Source organism: Pinus tabuliformis, chromosome 2_2 (assembly GCF_031772625.1).
Source record: "Pinus tabuliformis cultivar Carrire ecotype Pingquan chromosome 2_2, CPIR1, whole genome shotgun sequence".
Lineage (NCBI taxonomy): Eukaryota > Viridiplantae > Streptophyta > Pinopsida > Pinales > Pinaceae > Pinus > Pinus tabuliformis.
The window spans coordinates 756,346,526-756,355,163 of NC_142300.1; positions in this window are offsets into that span (position 1 = coordinate 756,346,526).

An 8,638-nucleotide genomic window follows, 5' to 3' on the forward strand; every position below is an offset into this window, starting at 1 on the left:
ATCTTGATTACGTGATCTCTAATATCTTGATCCATCAACCTCCAAAATCCCTTCCTGCTTATGCTTTTAGTCGCTACATAATAAAAGCCTATTGGAAGGTAATAATATCGCATCTTTCAAAGGAAAAATCATAAGTTTTCTTTGATATTTTTCTATGATAAATGCTCATTTGTGCAAGAAACTCAGAATTTATGTTTTACTTAGCAATATGAGTAAATAATCATATTCTCCCTCTCATTGTTGCCACTGGAATGAAATTCTTACACTCATTATTGGTCTAATTTGCTAGAAATCGAGCAAATTTTCACATAAAATGATTTCAGCGAATGATCTTATTCTTGGTTTTTCTATGATTGTTCCAAATCTTACAATCTCCAAGTTGAGATAAACCATTGTGTTTCACTAATTCATGTTTTCCCTTTAGTGATATTCCTTTCTTGGGAAGAGACTGGGAGCCTCTAAATTAGTGAAATTTGGAATCCTAATCCTTTGCTTTTCATTCTTCGAGATTTTCCTCATAATTTCAAATTTGTTGACTGATCAGCCTCTTGGGTTGGTATTATATCGGAAACATTTAAATCAAATTCTAAGATTTACTTCTCCGAGCTTCACAATTCCCTTTCTTCTATTATCATATCCATTACATGTAACAAAGGAAAAAGCCTCCGTTGGTTCCACCAATGAACCACGTCATCTGTAGCATTCATGTTATCGCAAGAATAATTTTTTTGTTTCCTTTTTATTAACAACTCCAATCTCCTGATGTGATTATTCTATGATATCGCAGTCACTCCATCATAGTTTTCAATCACATATGCTCATGTCACAACTCCCCTATCACATCGTGAAACTGAAATGAAGCCTTACCTTAAGATCCTTTGATGCAGTAGGCTCCGATATATGCCTCTTTACCATTCTCTTTTAACTATTATGCATACAATCACATACCGGTAAAGGTGAATCTCACAGCTTGATAGTTATGCATGGCAAAGAAACTAGTGATACGAAATATCCAATGAGGTGCTAACCTTTATAAAAGAATTTAAGGCACATATATCAGGGTTAATTCATTATTGAATTCTCTTTTATTTTATTTTTTGATATTTCGCTCCATACTTATGATATAAATAATTGAATCCTCTTTATATACATAATTGCTACATTATTTGGGATTTTGAGTCAATTTCAATCTTTTGGGATTGATATAAATTCAGAATGGAAAAGCAAAGAGAACAATCATCATTGCAATTCATTAAGAATCATATCTTCATTCTCATTTTTTATTGATTTGGTTTATTTATGATTCCTTGAACATGAAATATTGTTTCCTTCTAGTTTATTGTTTGCCTTAGTTAGATTAATAAATAACAATGTGAGGTTAATGAACTTTCAAAAGGATTCAACTCCTTGATACTTTTAATTCTAATTAAAAGAAGAAGTTATCTTTTATGAGAGAATATAATATCTTTCAGGTGAGATTAAATGAAATTCTCCAATTGTAAGTTTCATACGCCCACTTTCATTCATTTTCTTACTTTTCTTTTTTGTTTTGTTTCTAGTTTTTGTTGATATTAAACTTTGTTTCCGCAAGTCTTCATGAACCTTTCAATTAGAGAAATTTTGAGGTAAGAAATGGGTCTCTTAAGAAAACTGTACAACGAAAATAAACTTTATAAGAATCAATAGGATTTAAGATGATGATGTCAACCATGGGGCATGATTCAACATTTTTGGGGTAAAAAGGTAAAAGGATTAAAAGATAATAAAATAATAAAACTACTTTTTCAACTTGTATTTTCAACTTATCTCCCTATGGTTTTTCTCAAATTTCTAGCGCGAGTACTTGTTGGATGAAAAATTTAATTTCTCATCCAAGGAGTACCGATGTTGCATACTTTTGATGGACCCTGCTACATGAAAAATGAGAAATACATGAAAAATGTGATTGTAATCATGTTTTCCATGTATTTGTCGTTTTTCATGTAGCAAGGTCCATCAAAAGTATGAAACATAGGTACTCCTTGGATTAGGAATCAAATTATGCATCCAACGAGTGTTATCGTTCGAAATTTCAGTAGACCCATAGGGAGATAAGTTGAACATACAAGTTGAAAAAATATTTTTTTCTTAATTCCCTCTAAAATTTGATGACGTAATCTAGTCTTATCTTATTATTTCCACTATTATTTTATAATTTCCTTAGGAGGCCCATTTTAGGCCTCAAAATTACCCTAATGACACCTCTACCAAATCAATTTTGAAGTTGATTCTCTTTTGTTTAGTTTCCTCTGAGATTCTTGAAAGAAACAGTAATGATACTCATCAAATTAGTTAAAGTGGGGAGTTTCTGAACCTTTAGTTTATTTCTTGAGTGTTAATTTCATAAAAAATGGCTAAGATGCTTTTATGCATATTCTACTTTGAAACAAGAAAGTTTGCAGAAGACAAATAATTCTCATTTAGCATATTATCTATCGTCACTGTTATTCACCCTCTAAATTTTGATAACCTCATTTCTTATAACTCTGCAAGATACAAAAAAAAATCTCAACATAGGAAGGAACATACATATGCTTATTTTCTTTTATCTCTTTTCTTGAGACATTTATATAAGTAGTCTAGTTGGCGTTTATCTTTTAAATTTGGATTTTTCTTTCACCTTTCGCCTTCTTCTTTTTTATTTTTGTTTGTTGATTTCTCTTCTTAATTTAGTTTAGAGTTATTTTCCTTTTACCTTAAGTTATTGTTTGATTTTGGTGGTTCTACCAAAATTTATGTGAAAGGCATTTTCCTCACGCTACAGTGGTCAGCATACATTGAAAATCTTTTAATTGTATCTATTTTAGTGAATTTCATTTATCGTTAAAAGCATATCGTTATGGAACCAGAAGACGATCTTGCTTTAAATCTTTTTCATGGAGGAACACACATCCTTTCTAAGCGATTGAGTTTACTTTTTCAAGAAAAGAACGGATTTATGTTTAATACAATGAATCTCTCCTCCCACCCCGTCCACTTTATAAAGCCTCTGATTGATTTTCAGGGGAAAAGTATTTGGAGTCAACAATATGAAACCATTATTTCCATTAAACATAAATATCTATTACCATCCTACCTCTTTCATTCAAATACATCATAAACTAGAAGCTTGCAAATTCACTTATCAAAAGGGTGATTAAAAGAGGAAGCATGGGAAATACAAGTAAACTCGTCGAAGCTATAGACACTTGCTAGAAACTAGACTAGGCTTGTATGGCATAAAACACAACTTCGTCGGGGTATTTTTCAGGCTTGCTGGCAACGAAGCGATGTCAGAGGCCATTCATAAAATGGATATATGCTTTTATCAAAAAACTCATTTCTATACCTTCTTCTATTTTTCATATGAGTTAATTTTAAAATAAATTTTCCCAAATTTAGATTCATGACTTTTACTCGAGTCTTATTTGATTACTTATCTTTACAAACTCATATTTCTTAATCTATTTCCATTATTTTTAACCTTTGGGTAAATAAAAGTTCATTTTCTTCAACCAAACGTAACCGTTTCTTCCCAGTGTGTCACCATTGTTGTAGGGAAAACCTAACAACCCCCATTTTTCAATGATTTACTTCCAAAATGGGGACCCTTTCTATTAATTTTTGGAAAAAACCTTTTATGATTTTCATTTGAGTTAATTGTTTTGGCAATTTTTCCATTTTTTCATTTTCGTCGAATTTATATTTTGATTGTTTCATTGAATTCATATTTTCGCTACCTTTCCATTGATACTTTCTTGACCTCACTTGGTTATCCGGTTTGCAAATAACACTGCTTTGAAGTTTGATCATTTTGTTGTGTAGGTTGAATTTATGTACAAAATGTATAATATTTTAACTTTTGCAATTAAAATAGTCATTCATTGTAATATTAAACTCTTAGTTAATTTTTATTAATTTTTTCATTTTTCACTAATGGTCCTACAAAATGACCAAGGCAAATTGTAGAATAGTTAAAAAATGCGTCTTCGGGATCTTGATAATCTATTCCAATTTATTATTTAAAAGAAATGAATTGTCGAACCTAAAATCTCAAAATTGTGAAGTGGTTGTAGTTCCTTTTGTAGAACTTTTAATTCCACAAGAGCCCCACTCCACATCACCTTCTTCCTTCCAAAATACCAATTTAAATCATGCCGAAATCAAATGGGATGCGAAACAAAATGCGATGTGATATTGTGATGTGATATAAAACATCTGATATCAAATATCACATATTGAAAAATCCTTATGCATTCATTTAAAAATTTCACTATGCACGATTTTAGTTTTAGTTTTATGCGAGAGCCTTTTTTTTTTCTAAGATGTAGCTTTCGGTCATGCTTACCTCACTCTCCTTACCCACCCAACTCACGCTCCACTCACCCTCCTTATCACTCCACCTCTGTGCACTAACGCATTCTCCATTAACCCTCTTACTTATGCCACGTAAAGGTAGGTCTTAGTTGGTTCATATGTTTAGTTTGAAATTGTATATAATATGTTTTTTATAAAATCAGAATATGATATTATTATTATAATAATTATATTCTAATTATGATATTTTATTATAATTAAATTTTAATTTTAATATAATTAAATTTTAGTTTTAATATAATATAATTACATTTTAATTAAGTTTTGAAATTTATTAATAATTAATTAATTTAATTAATTTAATTTTTTATTATTTAACTTATTTTCTTAATTATAATTAATTAGCATTAATTAACAAATTTAATTTAGGATTAAATTTTAATTTTAGTCCATGCAATAGAATTTTCAGAATTCTTGTAGTTTTGACTCATCAATTTTAGAAGCTCATAAGTTGAGTTTTACTTGGTCAAATGAGGCACAGGATAGCTCATTGGATAGATAAAATCATGGAGATTATTCCAGAGGTGGTAGAGAAACTAGATTTGATCACTTAATGGGTCTAAAATTCATCACAAGATCAAGCTCCAAATTTTTAAACAAAATCATTTTTCTGAGTTTTATTTTCTACATTTTCATTTGCCCAAAGCCTCTACTGAGTGCAAATCCATTCATCTTTGTTCTCCTTGACCAATTAGATCCTCACAGGCACCAATAGAAATCTAATATTCCCTTTTCATCTAATTATTTAATTTAGTTTGATTGAAGATATTTTATTTGAGATTTGGTATTTGATTTGATTTTCTATTTTAATTTAATTTTGATTTGTTTTTTTGCAACCAAACAATTGACGAAATGAGAAGTAGAGAATCTCAATCAACAAGAATGCTCCAACAAGAGAAGAATGGGAGTTTGTCTCAATGAAAATTGATGGAGTGGATCTATTCTTCAATAACTTTCTTATTGAGAATTTTTTTTTTAATTAAAAATATAATATTATAGAATCTATTGAGGGCTTCTCTACTCTTCCATTATGGAATTCCTAAAAGCACTGTTGTAATGAGGATTTAGAGTTGTAGGTGAGAGTAATCCTAGGGGGAGAAAGATTGATATTGTTTTGTTTTCATATGTTTGTAGAGAAACTTTTTTTTATTATGTACTATTGTTGTAAGGAGGAGAACATTTTTGCAAGCATAGATCGATTGCAGACCCATAGGATTGTGCACTATTGTCGTACAGTGAGGATCTGTAATTTGATTTCATTTATAAATAAATGTTTATTTTAGTTAATGATGTTTAGCACTATTGTTTATAGAATTTAATTGAAATGAATTCTTATTTCTATCTTTCAATTTATATTTCAAATGTATGAGTGAATAATCAGATTCATGCACTATCGTTGAATCATGAGCATTAATTCATCTAAAACTCTACTTAGACTATTCTACAAGCTTAATCTAGGATTAATATGAAAGCTGAAGTTTGCATAGGAACAAATAGTTATAATATTAGATCGGCGAGATATATTACGATTTAGGATAACAATTGTTTGTTTGCATACATGATGTCTTATTTGAACTAATTCAGTAATTCATCATGAATAGTTTTAGTTCTTACGCATATGATAAATAAGGAATTGGATATATTTTCCATAGGGACTTATGTAACTATTTACTAAGTGTTTGATTGTTAGTATTTTTGTTAACGAGAAATCAGATCTTGTGAGCTATCTCCTTGATCTAACTCCTCCATCTTCATTCCAATTCTTTAAAGCTTATTTTCCCTGTTAAATTAAGTGGCTCTCAATTGAGAGAAGGATTTCCCTTTCCTTCAATCGAGATAGGTTAGATTAATTGCATCTTAGATTAGATATTTCATGTGTTATCATACCTTTTTCATTCTAGAAGTCCTCTTTTTAAGAGGCAAAACTTTAGAGTTGTTTGGATGTGTTGTTAAGACAACTTAAGGGTCATTCTCTTACCTAATCAACAAGAAGAAATGATTTGATGTCCCTTCCTATCGGTAACTAAAGACACATCTGAAACCACCATTAAAAATGGAAAAGGATTTGCTTGAAGGTCTGGATCGGGTGTTCTCCCTTATAGTGTTGTAGGTAGAGAATTTCGAGCTTCCAACATTTTTGGTGCTAGAAGGAGGGTCGAAGACTTTTTGTCCTTTGGAGTTTTGTATTTTAAAGTTTTATTTTAGTCACAACGACTCCTTTTAAACTTCCAATTTGGAGTTGTATCCATGTAAGTGCATCTTCCAACACTCAACTGGAAATAATAAGACACTTGTCTGAGGTAAAGTTTAATGGTAAGAGGAATACTTCTACTTTTAATCATGCTTTACAATTCATTCAAAAAATTTCAAATTTTATTTTTCATGATATTTTTGAAGGTATTCTATGTAGGATTTTCACTCTTACATTCTCAAGAAACACCAGACGTTGGTGTCAATCTCTTCCAGTTTTCTGTATTCATAGTTGGGATCCATTTATCACAATATTCCTTTATCAATTTTATGGTTATGACTATGAACAGGTATATGATGAAATCGAAGATTTCTGAAGATTTGAAAATGAATATTTCATAGATTTTACCATTAGATTTCAATTAAATTGTTTAAAATTCAAAATTGAAGATAAACCTTCAGAAATTGAACTTATCAATTGGTTTGAGTATATTTTTTCTCTCCCTCCCATTTCAAATCCAAATGAGACAATTACAAGATTTGATGAATCTTCTTCAATTTTTATTAACGTAATTGAGAATTACAATATGGAGGTACAGACTAATCATGATGAATTTGTCTATATTATGTACGATCAATTCCTTCATTCAGTGCACACTTCCTACAATGTTGATAGTGATCAGAATTCACCTTCACATGTCGGTGAATCTCAATCACAAAGCTTGGAAATTTTTACTATCCAAATGCAAGAAGATATCAACAATAATCTTGGAGAAAAGGCTACCTTCAAATCCGAAAATTACTGTGCATTAAATTCAGAAAATCAGTGATAGATTAGCAAGTACAAGAAGGAATTCAAACTTCCAATAATATTCAACCTGTTGTAAAAAATTCTAAATACTTTCATGATTATCAATTATCAAATTCAGGGAATCCAAACAATATTCTTGAGGAAAACACATTAAATCAATTGAATGATAAAAAAATATGAAATTAGTAATGATGAAAATACAAACATAGAATATCTTAGATTCATTTATTTAGATTCACATTTTCCCGTTTATCCCAATATTTTTGTTAATAGTAATTTACCTTCTCATTGCATGAATACTGTTCTAGAAAGTAGTGAGACTCATTAAAATAAACTTCCTATTAGTTTTTATCAAAGTACATAATTATTAATTGATCATTCTTCCACAGTTAATAAAAGTGTGATTAATCTTTCTCCATGTTTTGATTTGTCATGTGAGAATGAAAAAAAATTCAGTGAAATTTATGAAGTCATTTATGATAATAATTCTCATATTGAGAAAATTGAAACATCTTCTGCGCAATTAAATTCCCATCATCAAAGGGCAATTATCTGCAGAAAAGAATAACATTCTAACTCAGAAATTGTTCTGATCAATTTTCATTCTCAAGTTAAAAATGATCTTCCTGATTTCAACATTCAACCGTCTTTTCCAATTTATAATTTATATGATCATGAAGATCTTACACTTGTTCTTGGTTCAGGATTGTTTCCTCTTCCAGAAGTGAATGTCAATAATCCTTCTTATTGTCTAGCTAATGGTTGTGAATGAGAAATTGTTTTAAATCAATTCCAATTGTGTTGTAACACTAGTTGTACAAATAATATAACTCATGATTTAATTTTTTTGTTACCCCTAGAGTTATTTTGTTTATTTTCAAATTTTTCTTCTCTTTTAATTTTTCGAGTTTTAGATACTTTATGTTGGCATATCAAACAGTTCAGTAGTGAACACTCAATTGATGCAGTGTTTGCATTGGAAAATGAAGTTTCAAATCACAATCTTGAACATCAAGAGTTATTTTCCTTCTAATTTCAATTGATGTTTATCTCTTATCAATTGCTTCTTTCTTCTCAAAAGCAATGCCAACATGAGAGTGTATTTTCACAATATGACTAGCAATCTAATTCAATTAATGATCTTCCATTGAGTCTATCTAATTTCCATCCATTTTTTGTTAACCCATTTGAAGGACATTTGGAAAGTTTTCCAACACAGAATATTGTTAATAATCTAACAGA